The sequence below is a fragment of the Ambystoma mexicanum genome, chromosome 4p (genome assembly GCF_040938575.1).
Source record: "Ambystoma mexicanum isolate Mex_15411 chromosome 4p, UKY_AmexF1_1, whole genome shotgun sequence".
Lineage (NCBI taxonomy): Eukaryota > Metazoa > Chordata > Amphibia > Caudata > Ambystomatidae > Ambystoma > Ambystoma mexicanum.
Genome location: NC_090927.1, coordinates 1,115,530,799 through 1,115,547,403, shown reverse-complemented (window position 1 = coordinate 1,115,547,403; position 16,605 = coordinate 1,115,530,799).

Sequence of the window (16,605 nt, the reverse complement as noted above, 5' to 3'; positions counted from 1 at the left end):
CATTCCCTCGCTTTGATTGGCCCTATGAACTTGGGTAAGGGATGTTAATATCTGGTAATGCCCTAGGAATGCAATATCATTGCTTATTCAGCACCTGGGGAGGTGTGCGGGAGTGAGGGGTCGTTTGAGCCCCCCTCACACATATAGCACGAAATAACCCACTTGCTCACACATTAGCGAGGGACGCCTCCATTGCCTGTATGCTAACATTAGCATAAGTGGGGCTATTGTGAGATACACTTGGCTTCCATTTTGTGTGCCCTCGACCCCATCTTTGGACTAGGCCTTGCTTTGATAATACGAAAAGGCTTCTCTCCCCTCTGCAACCCCGCGCACAGTGCATTCATGGCCCCCACCTTTTTCTTCACTGTCTGAAAGCCTCACAAATCCCTTTCTCATGGATGCACCGGGGATAATTGAATCAAATAATAGAATGTATCATATCACCCTTCCTCTGTGATCACTGACCTGTGTGTGAACCGGCTCGACCTATGCCTTGTAGCTCATTCATCTCTACAAAACCTGCTCCTGCCCTCTTACCCCCGTTGTTGGAAAATGACTGCCAATGTAACCCTGTGCCCTCCTAAGGTATTCTCTTGATGTACCAGAAGTGTGACCCTATTGTGCCGCCCACCTCAGAATGCCCCCAATAAACCCAGACCTCTGTCACAGTATATTGTGCCCTAAAAATAACATGTGTCATTACACTCCCCACTTGTCTTGATGTGCTAAGAACCACCCAGTCACCCAGGTTATCACAGAGGACAAGCCTTCTAAGACCTGTACCCCATAAAAGCCGCAATGAAAGATGCTGTAATCACATGTATACAATTTATAGGTTTTCAAGATTTATTGAAAGTTATACTAATGATTGTTGTTTATTATATGTCTAATGATAGTTTCTCATGCCAGCTTAGTTAGTGTCAACGCTACCTCGCTGTGACCTAACCCTCACCCCTCCGGACACAGGCAGCTGGACCTCATGACACTCACCTTCCCGCAATCTGGGCAACCTATCCAGAAGAAGCAGCGGCTACAACGACATATGTGCCTTCACCCTCCAGCCAATCCTGCAATGTTGTAGTACCCTATGTTAGTTGCATCATTTACATTTATGATGCTGTTTTCCTTTATAATTCTTTGTAACTGTATTGTCTGCCAGAGCGCTCTCGAGGCAGCACAGTTCTCTGGATGCCAACTTTATATAAACTTACTAAGTCTTGCAACCTGTACTCCTAGTCGCATTCCCCACTGGGGTGTGTTACATTTTATAATTCTGCATTGGTAAATCGGGGAGTGAGCCTTTACAGAGGTTAAAGGAGCCAATCAGTTTGCTTTGTCCATCATAGGACACTATCAAACCAAGCCTGCATTCTGAGGTGGCTGAGCACTCCACACAACCTCCTACATTGTTCTGCCTGCCTCCCACTGCCCTTTTGCCTCGCCTGCCCCTCCTGCATAGCCGGTGGCTACCTTGCTACCACAGTGACCCCCAGGTTACCTCCTCCTTGACTCCATTCCCCGGCTTCCTGGTGGGCAACCCTATCTTGGGCTAACTCCACTTAACCTTGACATAGAACTGGAAAAGGGGCTCCACTCAGAGCCCCTACTTCCATTTCCATGGGGGCAATTTGCTCCATGACCTGTGCACTTTCCGGCGGTCATTTTCTTTTTGGCTTACATCCTTTTAGTACTTAATGGGTTGATGACAAGGTACTACTTCAGCAATAATACTTGTAGTGGCTAGTTGGATCGGCTGGTAACAGCCCCAGGACCCTACATTAAGGCCCTTGCTTTACTCTGTCCTATAAATAGGGACCTGAGCCATTATCATCCAATTCAGTGAATTTCCGCAGGGAGTATTACTTACATAATGGATTGTTAAATATCCTTGTATTTTTGCTGGTGCGCCACAGCTTCTGAAGAAGCTTAGCTAAAAAAACAAATGCTGATCCGAACGACCTTAAAAACCGGTGCCTTACCTCAAGCTTTTGGTTTGAAGCAAAGATTCTGAAGATTTCCAACACGCATCTACACAAATATCATACATATAATCCCTTGTTCCAGTAACACCAGTAAGGTTTCAGACTCACCAGAGGGACCAGAATTACTCTCATAGATAGGAGCTGCCCAATGTTCGAAACATTAATATTGCATCTGTGCTAATATTCATCAAACTAGTATCGGCATACCACATGTCAACTGTGACTTAATGCTTCACCGCCTTCAATACTGCATGGGAATTTTATGGGAAGGGCTTGGATTCTTAGGCATCATTCTGAGTCCAAGTGTCAATGGGAAATTTACCTCTCAACCACACCCGCATGTGGTTGCCCACAGGGCTCCACCCTGTCCCTTTGGTTGTTCAACATACGCATGGGGCCTCTTGCAACACTCACTGAATCATTCCCAATTCTCTTCTAACTCTATGAATAGGATACTCATCAGACATGCCTAATGGGAAATGCAGGACTGTGTGAGTAACAGTAGCTTTTGCCTTAATTGGAATAAAGCACACATGGTACATTGCAGTATAAACATTACAGGCCATGCCCTCTGCCTTTCTCAGGGCCTCTTTTCATGGCAAATACACTGGCCCATGTGAATTGTGTATGAAATGTTGCTGTCTTTTTTCTAACATTAACCTGCTGTCCAAACCACAAACACATTTAGTTAATAGCTAGGTGTAATTATTCTTTGACCTCACAGTTCTGGAAACAGTGTTAACAGGCGCATTCTTGGGACACAGTAATTTGTCATAATAGTGACACTAGACATTATTACGTAAGACCATTTTGTTAGATTGGCTAAAAGAGCAGATGGAGGCATTTCTAACTCTTAATGCATGTGCCACACAGTGCTTAGTGTAGGGCACACTTTGCACACATTTTCACAAGGTTCTATGGTGCAAGGCACCACGGAAATCCTGCATAAAAAACCCTAAGAACAAACAATGTGAACTTCTGAACTGATCAAGTGAGGACGGCATTGGGATGGGCCTCTTACACCAGATTACCTTAATTAAATCAGAAATTAATGATGTATATAACAGATCCTATTCATAACATGGTGTCTCTCCCTTCTTCAGTAGTTCCTGCTTTTCTCAATGGGCTGCAGAAGCCTGTCAGTATCTGACTAAGGTACATTTGCACAGAGAAAATAAAATGGTTTCTCATTGTACATTTTAATTGAGGAAAAGGACATACATACACAGATCAAAATATTAGCGCAAAATAAATCTACTTTATAGACACAAGGCGAGAAAAGATAGTTTATCCTGTGCTGCAAAAACGCTCATGGTATAGGATGATGAGAACATTATCAAGTAAGACGAACTTGTAAGAATACTGACCTCACTGAGCTGTCTTACGTTGTCATTAATTGAAAGTAAATGCATGGGCAATCAAACAACAAACCAAGACGTTCAGTGGGTCTCTGAAATATTTGGAATGGACATTCAACAGGTCCTGATTTCCCAGTATAAACGGTTGTCCACAACCCAAAAGGGACAACTGGAATGTTTTGAATTAGTGTCACAACTACTGCCACTGCCCTTGGTAACCATCCAAACTATTGTTTCTTTGCCCTTCAGAGAAATTGTGAGAGGTATCGTGTATTTACAAATATGCAAATCAACCTCAGTCACAAAAGTGCAGCTGGAACTGCTAGGCTATGGCCTTCTACAAAGCAACACATTACATCCCAGACATGTTTGTCTTTGCTGGGCCTGATCAGTGATGTGATGCTTGGTTTCCTACAGCCCAGTGAACAAATGACTCTCATCTGCGCACACCATCTCTCACTCAGGGAGAGAATGTAGCACCGCACATCCACGGTGGAATCAATCACAGTAAATGGAACTGCTCCGTCAACACTACATATGATTATTTTTGTAATCATTCATTATCAAATACGTTTTGTTCCTGCCGCAAATGGGAGCGGTCAAGCTGGAATACAAAGCTGCATACTCTGTGCGCAGGAATGCAAGCAACTCCAGACATATTTCGGCCTTGGAGGTGTATCTTGATTTGCTATGGTCCAGCGAGAAAGGGTTCCAGGTCTGGGCAAAACCTTTCTCACTTATTTAAATATCTAATATATAGTCAAAAAGTGATGGTGTGCCGGGTTTGGATTCATCAGAGCCATTTGCTTTGTGCATTCTACGCCATTGCAGAAAGGGAAGAGCCGTCAGCAAATCAGTCCTGATGGTCCTGCTACCAAGGGCAGCATTCCAGCCAAAATGGCTAGGCCACAAAACCTCTGCATGGGAACTCAAGCAAGCCAGGACATTGAGGTACAGCGTGGTACCCTCTGGAGCAGCGAGCATCAGACCCACATGCAAGCATGTTAACTTGCACTTAGGTAAAAAAAGAAAAACAGAAAAGGGACTACTGTAGGGTTTTAACTGTGAATCAATCACAGTTAAATATGAGGGTAAACTCCTAACCCAAGCAAGAAATGATGTACATTATAAACATTTTGTTTTGCTCCTGCACGGCATGGATTTACAAACAAGTGTAAGCATCGAAATCAAATTAATATTACAAATTAAATGAAAAAGGGGAAGGGGCTTGGCCACTCAGCATGCTGGTGGGTTAGCGACACGGCTCTGCATCAGTGTTTTCATTCCTCTCAGATCAATTAATGGAATGGTTATATTTACACAAGCATTGCATACCTCTGTGCCCTTGTCACCTGTGCATCTGAAACTCTTTGCTCATCCCACCGCTTGTTACAGGATCAAACAGGGTACAATGGCAGCCGGGCTCTGAGGCCTTCCTGTTTCATCACTTTGACATGAAATAGTCTTGGCTGTTTTTCTACAAATTCCTGTGGCATGATTGTGTATTTCACTTAGGGCCCGATTCATGGAACTTTTAGCGCGGTGCAAAGTGACTTTGTAACAGCCTGATTCACAGAGCGGTGAAAAGTGTATTTTTGCACTGACTTAACACTGGTGCAAAGTCAATTTCCACTGCAAAAATACACTTTGCACTGCTCTGTGAATCCGGGTGTTTGTTGAAAGTCAATTTGCACCATGCTAAAAATTCCATGAATCAGGCCCTACGTGTTGTACAAAATATTATACTCTCAAGATTTATTGATTTATTCATTTGAATGTTTTCAAGAATCAATAAATGTTATTTGCTGCTTTCATCCACATCTTTGAAGAAGCAGTGATCAGACCTTTTGCTGTAAGCACTTGCATGAAGGGATTTGTGGAGTGTTTTTCACTATACAATTAATTTAATCCCTTTCTCAGACTGTCTTAAAGTGCCTCTCTCCCTCACAACTTCTGTCATATCTTTTAATCTACAATGTACTGTGAAATTGCATCCATTCTGTGTTATTCTGTGTTAGCCTAGGCGCATACATTGAAGTGCGCCCTTCAGACTCTATTTTGGTTTCTTTGCTCACTTACTGGGTTTTCGTGTCGCATCCAGAAAATGATTGCAGCCTGAAGGGTTGGTGAACGTGTTCTTGTAAGGAATGATTAACTAATGGAATTTACCAGCTTCAAGCCTTGAACACTCCGACACGGACTGAGATAAAAGGCAGTTTATGTGTCTTCCTGTCTCTTGCCTTCTGAAGCTAATTGCGCAACCAAATGTTAGAAAACATGATGAACCATGCACATTCTAAGTAGGAAGGGATAACTGGACTACTGAGCGGAAATGCAAAGTGCCCTTTTGGTACAAGGAAAACACAGAGAAGACACGCCAGGAATGTCTCTTTGCCCTGGGAATAGGGTGAACCGTATAGCTCTGAGACAGTAAATTGTACAGACATGACGTAGAGCGAGGATCCAGGTGTTGCCTTGGATAATGCCCACGTTACGCAGGTCGTAAACCCTCTGTAATTACCACAACCAATGAAAATTCTGAACTGTATAAAGAGGCTAACTGGCCACCCTGTAAATTGCCCAGTTTCTCTGACTGTTCACATCATAGCTGAAACTGCCTGAAGCAAAAATAAACTCTTGTTTTATATTTTATTCATGACTGGTGTTCTTCATTGATTTGCAGTAATTCATCTTGGTACTTACAAATGGCGGCCAGAATGTGCAGCTTCGTCCGATGATGACCCATCACTTTCCGAGGACGAAGTGGACAAACTGAGACCAGTGAGTATCGGGGGCCCCTGCAATTAGGAGACACTGTTTCTCGCAGTCTGCTACTCGTGATCTCTGTTCGCCACCTCGCCCAGAGGTCATCAGAGCGAATGTCCCGGACCGTATGCAGCGACTGTGTTTCGCTTTTTTGGGAGACCACCAGCCATGACAAGGGGTTCTTTGATGGTGGATTGATTTTGTTTTTTGAATCAGGTGAGTTTGTTTCAAACTGGAACTGTTTGGATAAAATATTTAGCGAAACATTTTTGCCAGTTAATAAAAATAGTTTTTTTGAAAGTATGTCTGGTTTTAGTAAGTTGTCGACTTGTTGGGCAATGCTTTGTTGCAAGGGAAGACAGCAAAATGGTTTAGAACATAGTCAGCCGGCACCGCCAGAAGGGTCACCTGCCTACGAAATGTATGTAAAGTACGGCCTAGGAGCTATAGTTTTTAACAGTATTTGGCAACGCCAGACCAGACATGAGGCAGAACTTCAATGGCCTGCACTGGGAAGTTATGAAATATCTAGAATGCAATACTTAGAGTCAGTACTATTAAGGAAGAAGGCTAGGCCTGCTGCTTTTGACACAGTGAGTGACTGGCGCATAGAAGCCACCCAACGTTTCAAAAGTAGGGAGAAATTTGCACGGAGATATATTACCCAAGCTGAAAAGGCTTTAACACACAATTGACAGAAACAAGAAGAGGCTATAAGGGGAATGGATAGAGAGTTCCATTTGGAGGTACAGAAAATATACCCATCAAAAGAATTGCATGCATCTGTTGAATTAATAAACAAACTATTGAATATAAGGCGAACACCAATTACCGCACCTCCTCTGTATGTTCCACCACCACCTACTCCAGCACAGCCACCATTACCAGCTCCTGACACACGCTCTGATGATTGGCCTCCACACCCTACCGCACAGGATTTACTTTTGCCACCAGCTACCTCTGCCACTTCCGATACTCCTCTTCTAGTACCTTCGATCCTTTCTAGCAACCACAGAACTGTGACTCGCAGTGCAGTACCCCTTTAGCGGAGAAAAATCTTACAGCATTGGCCAGAAATATTTATACAGGAGGGCGACGAAGCAGCCGCTTCGGGCTCTCTGACAGATCATGGAGGTATCCCTGAACAAAAGGTATTGCTAGAACAAATGGGACAATACTTTGCCCAGATATGGGGCGATCTTAATGATTACGCTGTCCCACAGGAGAAGTAGGATTTACATTTTTAGTCCTGTACTAGAGACACACCAGTGAAAATAAATGAACATTTGTCAACATTATTTACCTTTAAACAAGAACTAGACCAGCTGCACCAATTGAAATTAAATAGGGAGACATAACAAACATTCTATGGCCAGAAAAGATTTAGAGATGCGCGCCTGCATGAGAGACACACTGAGATGGATTTCAGATGCCTCCATCTCCCCTATTGACATTCATGACACTTTTAGCCAATCCTCCCTTCAAAGGAAGTTATTACAGGTTATGGTCGAATATTTGCAAGACGAATATCTCAAGAAGAAATTATGCTGTCCCACAGATATTTTGGTAATATACAAACGAACGTTTTCTAATGACACACCGCTGACCTCATTGTCTCTCGACCTAGCTTTGCTCCTTAATAAACGCTCTGAGAATCCATTGCACAGTTACCCATGTGAGAAGTTCCACCTACTCTTGTGCCCCAGAAAGAGGAAGCAGTCATTAACAGTGCAGCCGCAACAATTATCCCTGCACATAATTTCTCTCAAATTTGTACATGTTCCATTCTCACGGCAGGAAGTTCTTAAACAGTCTATGCCTGACATTAGGAAGAACCCCAGAGGGTTCTATAAAGAAATAGAGTCTGTTATGAACTTGTCAGTCTTTACATTAGGAGACACATTTGTTATTCCCTATCATCTTGGCGGCAGATTTATGGAAACAGGTTAGGTCTGTAGTTGATGTTCCGGTTATGGGCGATACATGGGCTGTACTCGAACTAGCAGATAGGTCAAGAAATGCTGGTGAGACACCTCCACGGAACACTTTGATATAACAGAATCACATTGTAGCCAAACTCAAGACTTTGGTGCCTGAGAAAAGAATCATTTTGGATAAATTAAGTGCATACCTGCAAGGGAAGACATAGGGAGCCAGAGAGTAGTTTAACAGGTTTGCGAAAGTGTTTTCGGATTTCATTGGCCATTGATTTGAGCTCTTAACAAGGGAAGAGATTGTTTGCTGATAAATTTGTACGTGGGCTATTGCCCGACATTCATTCTCAAATCACTGCCTCTGAAAGTGCATGGCAGACCAAGTCGCAATCCGAAATTCTACATATGGCTCAGTATTATGAGAAGGAGAAGATTGAAAAGAAAAAGGTTGACTTAAAGACTAGGGTGCTTTTGCAGCAAATTGCAAGAGGACCATGCAAAGGAAATACTCAACAGATAGGTCAGTTTACCCCACAAATGGGGACTCTGAATGTAAACAAATGTGCCTATTGTAAGCAGGAGGGCCACTGGAGGGCAGAGTGTCCGATCCTCCAGCAGAAGGCAAATGGAATGCCCGGTAGAAGGTCGAGAGCTTGTAGCAATGACATGCACGGGCTGAATAGAAATCAGTTCTCTTAGAATCAGCATGTAAGAGGATTCAATTCAGCACTACAGCCAAGTTAACGCCTAGTCTAGAATACTGAATGAAAACCCTTATTGATATATCTTTAGGTCCAGTTCATGCGTCCTGGATGACTACCCTTGTATAACACCCCTCTCTTGGAATTCCCCTGACCCCACTGAGCCAAGAAGTAGTTCTGTTTTGCAAGTTTAAAAGGTTTATTTGATAAATTAAAATATATATATCCCACTTTATAATAAATTAATAATTGAATATCACACTTAATCTGATATGGTAAATATTAACAACGGAGAATCTGGCACTAGCACACTTCTTTATAATGACTAATGAGTTGACCTGAAATGGATAAGGTAGCACACTGGTAAATAGGAACAAAAGTATAATGTGGTAGAGGATGCTTTATGTAGCTCAGGTGGATGCAATATTCAATGAAGGCAGTACAGAAAATACGCAATATGATTCCAACAAAACAATGTAATCACTTTTCTCTGGCTATTCACTCCCCCCCTCTTTATGCAATGCAAGGAAATGGGAGGAAGCACACAGTTCTCAGAAATGCAATCAATGTAATCAGTTCAATCCAGCAAGCTTAGACAACAGAAAACAGATAGGAGTTTTGAAATCACAGGCAATGCTTGGATATGTGCTGGCAATGAATGAGAAATATGCTAAATTTGCTTTTAATTCCCTTATAGAGGTTCAGGGTGAGTGGTATCTAGTTAATATTAGTCCAGGCTCACACTAGCAATGATGCAGGAATGATTAGCAGGTTAAACGAATTTCTGGCAAATGGAAAGCAAAACTGCTGTCTTTTTACACGTGAAGAAATTTGCAAATCGCGGCAAAATTCGCGGATGCGCCGAGCGCTATTACAAAGGAACCGCAAGGACTATCTCTACCGTTTTGGGGTCCTAGAAAAGCCTGGGATCTCAGCTTCCAAATGAAAGTTATTGCAAGTCTCTAGCCCAAACGGTTGCGGAGATATGAGTAATTTAGTAAAGGTCGTTTTTGGTTTTGTAAATTTTAAACGCACACTTTTTCAAAATGACAAGTGACAAATTTTTGCAGCTAGAATGACAGGTGACAGCTAGGAGGCAGTTCTACTTAGGTTAAATAGATTGAATTAGATGAATTTAAACTAAGAGATGTGTTCTGAGTTTTGCTAAGTACTCACAAGAGATTTTGAACAGGAAAGCGACTTGGTCACGGACTTCAGTCTGGTCAGGTCTTTCCGGGTTCTGCTCACAGCGCCTGGCCTCTGGAACTGCTCACAGGGGTCTGGTCTCTGCTAGGCACCGGTTCTTTGGGTCTCTCTGCTCTGGATAGATTGAAGTCTCTAGTTTTGGATAGATTGAAGTCTCTAGTTTTGGATAGATTGAAGTCTCTAGTTTGGCTCTCTGGAGGTTTGATGAATTTGAAGTCTGGATCTCTGGATGTTGTATGGTCCGGCAGAGTGCGTTGCAGCAAATGGAATTGAACACCCTATCTGTCCTGTCTGTCTGCTTTTATGTGTTTAGAATGTGGGTGTGTTCTAGCATCACTGACCCTACCTCTCTCTCAGCTTCTAATTGGTCAAACTTCCATTTCTTACTTGATTGGGGGAATGAAATGAAGTGTCATCAGGATGAGGTCTGTTTATGATACAGAGAACCCACCCCTGTCAACTTTACACACAATCTATATCTGACCTAAAAACATATTTGCACAGGTACACATTTGTTTAAAATTACATATACATGGTGTGGCTGAATTTAGCCATGTCTATGTCCAAATCTGCTCATTCTCGGAGCTTGCATTCAAAGAGTGTACATAATTGACTTTTTAACTGCTTTTTCAATTTCCGACATGGACCCAACTTTACATACATGTGTGCAGGGGGTAGGGACATTAACTGATGAAGTTTCAGATTTTTAACATGCACACATTTAGAGTAATATCCACTTTTCCGCTAAAACCCCCCTGAACATACCACCGGTTCCTACCACGTCTTAAACTGTGGGCAGAAAAATCACAAGAATTATGGTATCATTTATAAAATTTTCACATGTCCGCTCTATGAATTATCCCCCTTTTTATAAAACCATATCCTTGCTGCAGGGGTGTGTCTTTTCAGGTCACATGGTACAGAAACCAGTCTTTCCAGTTTCTGCCAAGCCAGCTTGCTTCTCACAGGCAGTGCTCCTCCCAGCTTCTCCAGGAGGAAGCCACTTTTTACGACGTCTGTAATAAAAAACCTTTGCCTGAGTGGAGAGGGCTTTGTTCACTCTCTGGCAGAGCACAGGAAATTCAATTATCAGATAGATGGCATATCCTTAGCCTGGGCAGCAAAAGGAAGGTTGGCCTGGGAACACAGTGGTGACTCAAGTTTCACTGCTGATGGGTAGTTGCTAGGCAAAATCAAGTTCCTTAAGCCAGACTTTCAGCTAACTTTTTGTTGCTTTTAAAATAACTTGTAATTTTACACATGCAGCTAGAATGCTGATTCTAAGCGCAAAACTATGACATTTCAACAGTTACAAAGGCATGTGACACCAAACATAGGTCACTCATTTAATTTAACATTTTCGATTTTGGTGGTTTTAAATCCAGTTGTAGTTAGGCTTAAGCTGCTGACTCCATAGCATTTTTGTTATAAGCATTGTTTTTGGGCTCTTCATTTCCCAGATTTTGTAGGCACACAAAACTCCATTCTGCCAATGTCTGCTGGTGTTCAGTGAATATTTTGCACATGTTGCAAGGTTTGAAATAGGCATTTTGCTTGCCTTCAGAAAAACACACAGAGTGGTTTTAAAACGCCGGCTTTTGGATAGTGGTGAGTACTGGTACTGCACCCATTTTTGGGATTTAAGAAATGAATTCCCCACAATTCTAGGTTGCATTTGGCAATCAGCATTGCCATTCCCAATGGTTTCAGACTACTGTGCGGGTAGTCCAATGGTGGTTTTAAAGCGCTTTGAAGCTAACCGGCGCTACTGTTTTTCCTTTGGCAACCCATTTCCCTCATGGCAACCCGGCCTTTCATTCTCGCACTGGTGGGTGGCAAGTGAGGCAACCATTTTGGTGGGCGCACAAACTGCGCAGCTTTCCTGGATTTCAGCGCACATGTGGGTTTTCCGCCATCTTGAATTTTCTAAGCCCACAGCACCAAATGTTGTAGCAGGGTAGCTTAAACGTGGGTCAGGACACCCAACAAGTCCCCCCCACGCGACTGCACTTTGAATTTGAGTCGATGGGGAGTCGCGTGCACAAGGGTTTTGACCCATGCACCGGTCTGTCCGCATAATCTTCTTCCTCTTCTGTAGATGACACAGTTCAGCGTTTTCTTCTCCATCCGGTACTGATCGATCGGTTCTCCTCGCCGGTCCTGATGGGAAGATTGGGCGGTACCCCGGGCCCGTTGCGTCTCTGCTCCCGGTCTCCGGATCGTTCTTCTTGGTCATCCTTCATGGTTTCATCTCTCCTAGGATGATAAAGCAAAAGCGGCAATATCTACTCATAGGCGATTTTTTTCCACCACTGTTGAGATAGTGGGGCAGCATATGCATTTTATCATAACGAAACATTACATTCTTATTTTGAGAAAAAAAAAACAGTATAACTAAGAGACAGTTTCATGCAAATCACAATATTTTAGAGACTAGATGTGGTATGTTTTATGGTTGGAACTGAATTAGTCTGAGACAGTGCCTGCTAGGATTCCAGAGGATTCCTCCAGTTGTTGCAGAGTGTGCCTGGGATGGCAACATTTCAACTGGTTTATGTGGACCCACTTGTCTTCCCCCTCTGCCGAACCGCCTTTGGGGATGCGGATCTTGTAGGCCACAGGGGAGATCTTATCGACGATCTCAAAGGGTCCCTTCCATGTAGGCAAAAATTTGCGCTGCTTGGCCTGGTTCCTTTGGAAGTTGTATAGATAGACCCGGTCTCCCACCTGATATTCCTTCCTGGAAGTTTTCAGGTCATAATGGGTCTTCATGCTATCAGCCGATCTTTCTAGATTCCGCTGAGCATAAGCAAAAGCATGTTGGAGGTGTTTCCTTAAATTCTCTACATACTCGTGAGTAGTGGAGGCATTTATCAGTGTCTGCTCTTGGGTCCTGTAGAGCAAATGCTGAGGAAGCACCATCTTGCGTCCAGTCATCAACTCAAATGGTGACATTTTGGTTGCAGATGAAGGGGTAGATCTGATGGCCATTAGGACCAGAGGTAATCGGATATCCCAACTTGGCCCAGAATCTGCCACAAACTTCTTTAATATGCTCACAATTGTCCGGTTATATCTCTCTACTGCCCCAGAAGAAGCTGGCCGGTAAGCAATATGCAGCTTTCTCTTGACCCCCAGTATCTCCCACATCTTTGTCATTACTTCACTGGTGAAGTGGCTACCTCTGTCTGACTCAATCCTTTGAGGTAGACCAAAACGGGAAAAGATGTGGTTAATCATCAAGGCCGCTGCAGTTTCTGCCTTGCAATTTGGGGCTGGGAGACATTCCACCCACTTGGTAAACAAGCATGTCACCGTCAACATGTACTTATTCCCCCTAGCCGAGCGAATCACAGGGCCTACAAAGTCGATTTGTAAATCTGACCATGGCAGTGTCATTCCCCTCTTTTGTAAAGGCGCCCGGTGTGTGAGGGATGTTGGCTGAAATTGTGCACACACAAGACAACCCTTCAAATATTGGTTGAGGTCCTGGCCCATGTGTGGCCAGTATGCAACCTCTCTTAAGATTTCCAATGTTGTGTGAAACCCCCTATGACCGGCGGTGGCCGCATCATGGGCGTGACTTAACATCAGGCTTCGGAATGAGGTAGGAACCACCCACTGATCGTGGCCAGCTTTGGATTTCCTTACCAGCAAACCGTCTTGGATTCGGAACATTTTTGGACATTTCATCAACACTCTTAGGTCCTCTTTCCCAATGTAATCGGTATCCGTCAGGGGAAAGTTCTCAGGGTCCTCAAGGTGCTGGTAAAATTTACCAATTATTGGATCCCCCTTCTGAGCGGTAATCAAATCAGCATCAGGGGTCTCCTTACTCCATTGTGCAATTGAAAGGTCGTTGTGAGCATTTGTCTGGGACCTAGTGATAGCAGTGACCTGGATTTCCCCCAACAGGGACTCAATCTCAATTAGATCCCCTTGGATGGCCCCGGTTTTGGCCAGCTGATCAGCTAAGTCATTTCCAGTTTTGTCTGGTCCCTCTACTTTGGAATGACCCTTGATCTTTTTCCAATAGATGGTCATCTCATTCGAGGTGACCAGATCATCAATGTTTTGGATCAACTTCCCATGTTTCAAGGGTTTGTTGTTAGCACATAACATGCCTCTGGTTTTCCAATTAACCAGGTGCTCCACGAACCCGTTCCGTACATAATCCGAATCTGTGATTATGACCAGTTCGTGGAGTTGATGCTGGACAGCAGTGAGGATGGCCTGATGCACAGCCATCAATTCTGCCACCTGACTACTTCGGGGACCAATTTTGTATCCAGCGGAGGGTTCTGGGGACTCATTCACCCATGCATTCCCTACGCCGGCCACCAGTTCTTTCTCCCCGTTGTTGTCGACATGGTAAGAGCATCCATCCACATACACAGTGGGCATTCCCTCACACTTGTCTTCTTCAAAGACTTTGTGGGGGGAATTAAGGTATGCCTCCATGTTGTCCTTTATTTTTAGACTTTCGTCCTCGAGACAGTTTTCTCTGGCACAATCATGCAAGTCAGCCAGACCTTGCGCGAGGGGACTCTTCTTGTTTTGGCCATATCTGACCTCCACAGGAAAGCCTTGCATTGACAGAATCCAGGAAGTAATTCGGGAATTACTCACATTTCCGGCCCGGATTCTGTCACTTTGGAGATATTGCAGAGGCTGGTGTGGAGTCTCCACTATGATGTGTTCCCCCTGGATAAACGGGCGGTAATTCTTCAATGCCCACACCGTTGCCAGGAGTGCCTTCTCACAATCGTTGAATTTTTCCTCCACAGAGGATAAAGTTTTGCTCGCATAGGAGATTACTTTATTGACCTTGTCATGCTTTTGGTATAATACTGCCGTCAAGCACGTATTAGAGAACCCTGTCTCCAGGAAGAACTCCTTGTTTCTGACCGGGTAAGCTAGGCAAGGCGCTTGTGAGAGGCTTCTTTTGAGTTGTCTTACTGCCTCGGATTGTTCTGGACCCCATTCCCACTTGACCCCCCCCTTCAGGAGATGAATCAGGGGTCTGGTGATCTCTGCATAGCCCTCAATGAACTTTCTACTGTAATTAGTCAGTCCAAGGAGGCTCCTTAGTTCCCGCAGAGTTGTGGGGTCTTTCAGTTTCTGAAGTGCTTCCACTTTCTTTTCCTGGGGACAGAGACCCTGAGGAGTAATCTCATGCCCCAAGAAATTAACACGGGTTCTACACCACTGTGCTTTCTGAAAGGAAAGTTTTGCTCCGGCGGCCCTCAACTGTGTCAGAACATAACGGATCTCCGCTATGTGTTCCTCAACAGTTGAGCTTTTGATGAGGACATCATCTACATAAGCCAGGTTACCCCTTGCACCCAAGTCGGGCATGGCCTTGTGTAGAAAAATGTTGAATTCATTGCCGGAGTTGAGGTATCCGAAGGGAGTCCGGGTCCATGTGTACTGCTGGCCCCCAAAGGTAAAAGCCAGTTTGTATTGGTCCTCCCTACTGACAGGCACGGTCCAGTACCCATTGGTCAGGTCTATTGCAGTGAATACCTGTGACCCCTGGATCTGGGCCAGCCCTTGGTCAATGTAGGGCAGAGGCCATCGGGAAGTATGGACCCGTTTGTTGAGCTCCCTGAGGTCGGCGCAGAGTCTCCACTGGCCGTTTGGCTTCAATATTCCCAGCACCGGATTATTGAAGGTGCTGTGGACTGGACGGATTATTCCCCGGGACTCAAGGTTCTTAATTATTTCAGTAAGGGACTCCATTGATGCGAGAGGCAAGCGATATTGCTTCACAAACACAGGAGTCATGCCAGGGTCCGTGGGGATTGTTGTGGTGTGGATGTCGGTGCGACCACAGTCATATGAGTCTACCGCAAAGAGATCTTGGAAATCCAAGAAAACTTGTTTCAACTTTTGCTTTTGTTCCAGAGTCACACAGGCATCAGCTAGGTTGACTCTCTCTTCCACCATCTGCCTGAAGCCTGGAAAGACTTCTGGTTTGGCTATCTCCGCGGCCTCCTCCAGCTGGGTGGAGAAGTCCCTGGTCAGAGTGCTGATTTGGACCGGAGGCTTCAGGTGGGAAAGGCAGCCCTCATGGACCTGGAAAATCACCTCATCCCTCCTGAAGTCACAGGTCACATCTTCCTTACCATAGGGGCAGGAAGTGTACACCAGGAAGTTCCCCCCATGCCGGGTAAAAATCCTGTCTGGTGTTGCGTTGTCATCACTGTCACTGTCAAAACAGTCCTTGGGGATGGGTCCTAACAGTTCATTTACAAGATCAATGGAGAAATGTCGGTCATCAACCGCCATTCCAATAATGGTGCCTGCGGCTAGAGTAATACTCTTTAAGTCGCTGTTATCCACCTCTATTAGAATGGGGTCATGTTCTATGTTGACTAATGGAGTCGGGTTTACCCCCAACCCTTGCTGTTGGAGAGAAGCATTTAGATGTATGTAAGCATCAGGGTTTTTCAACTCTTGTCCCCTTTTAACTTTCACTTCCAGGGAGAATTGTCGGGTCCTTTCTGGGATGGTGACTTCCTCTTTAACCTGAATTTCAACTGCATAAGGTAGCAATTGAGCTGACCTAAATGCTTTTTCTGGATCATCAAAGCCCATGGGATTATCCGCTAATCGGGACCAAGCTTTGAAGTTTATTAGGTCCAAACTAATG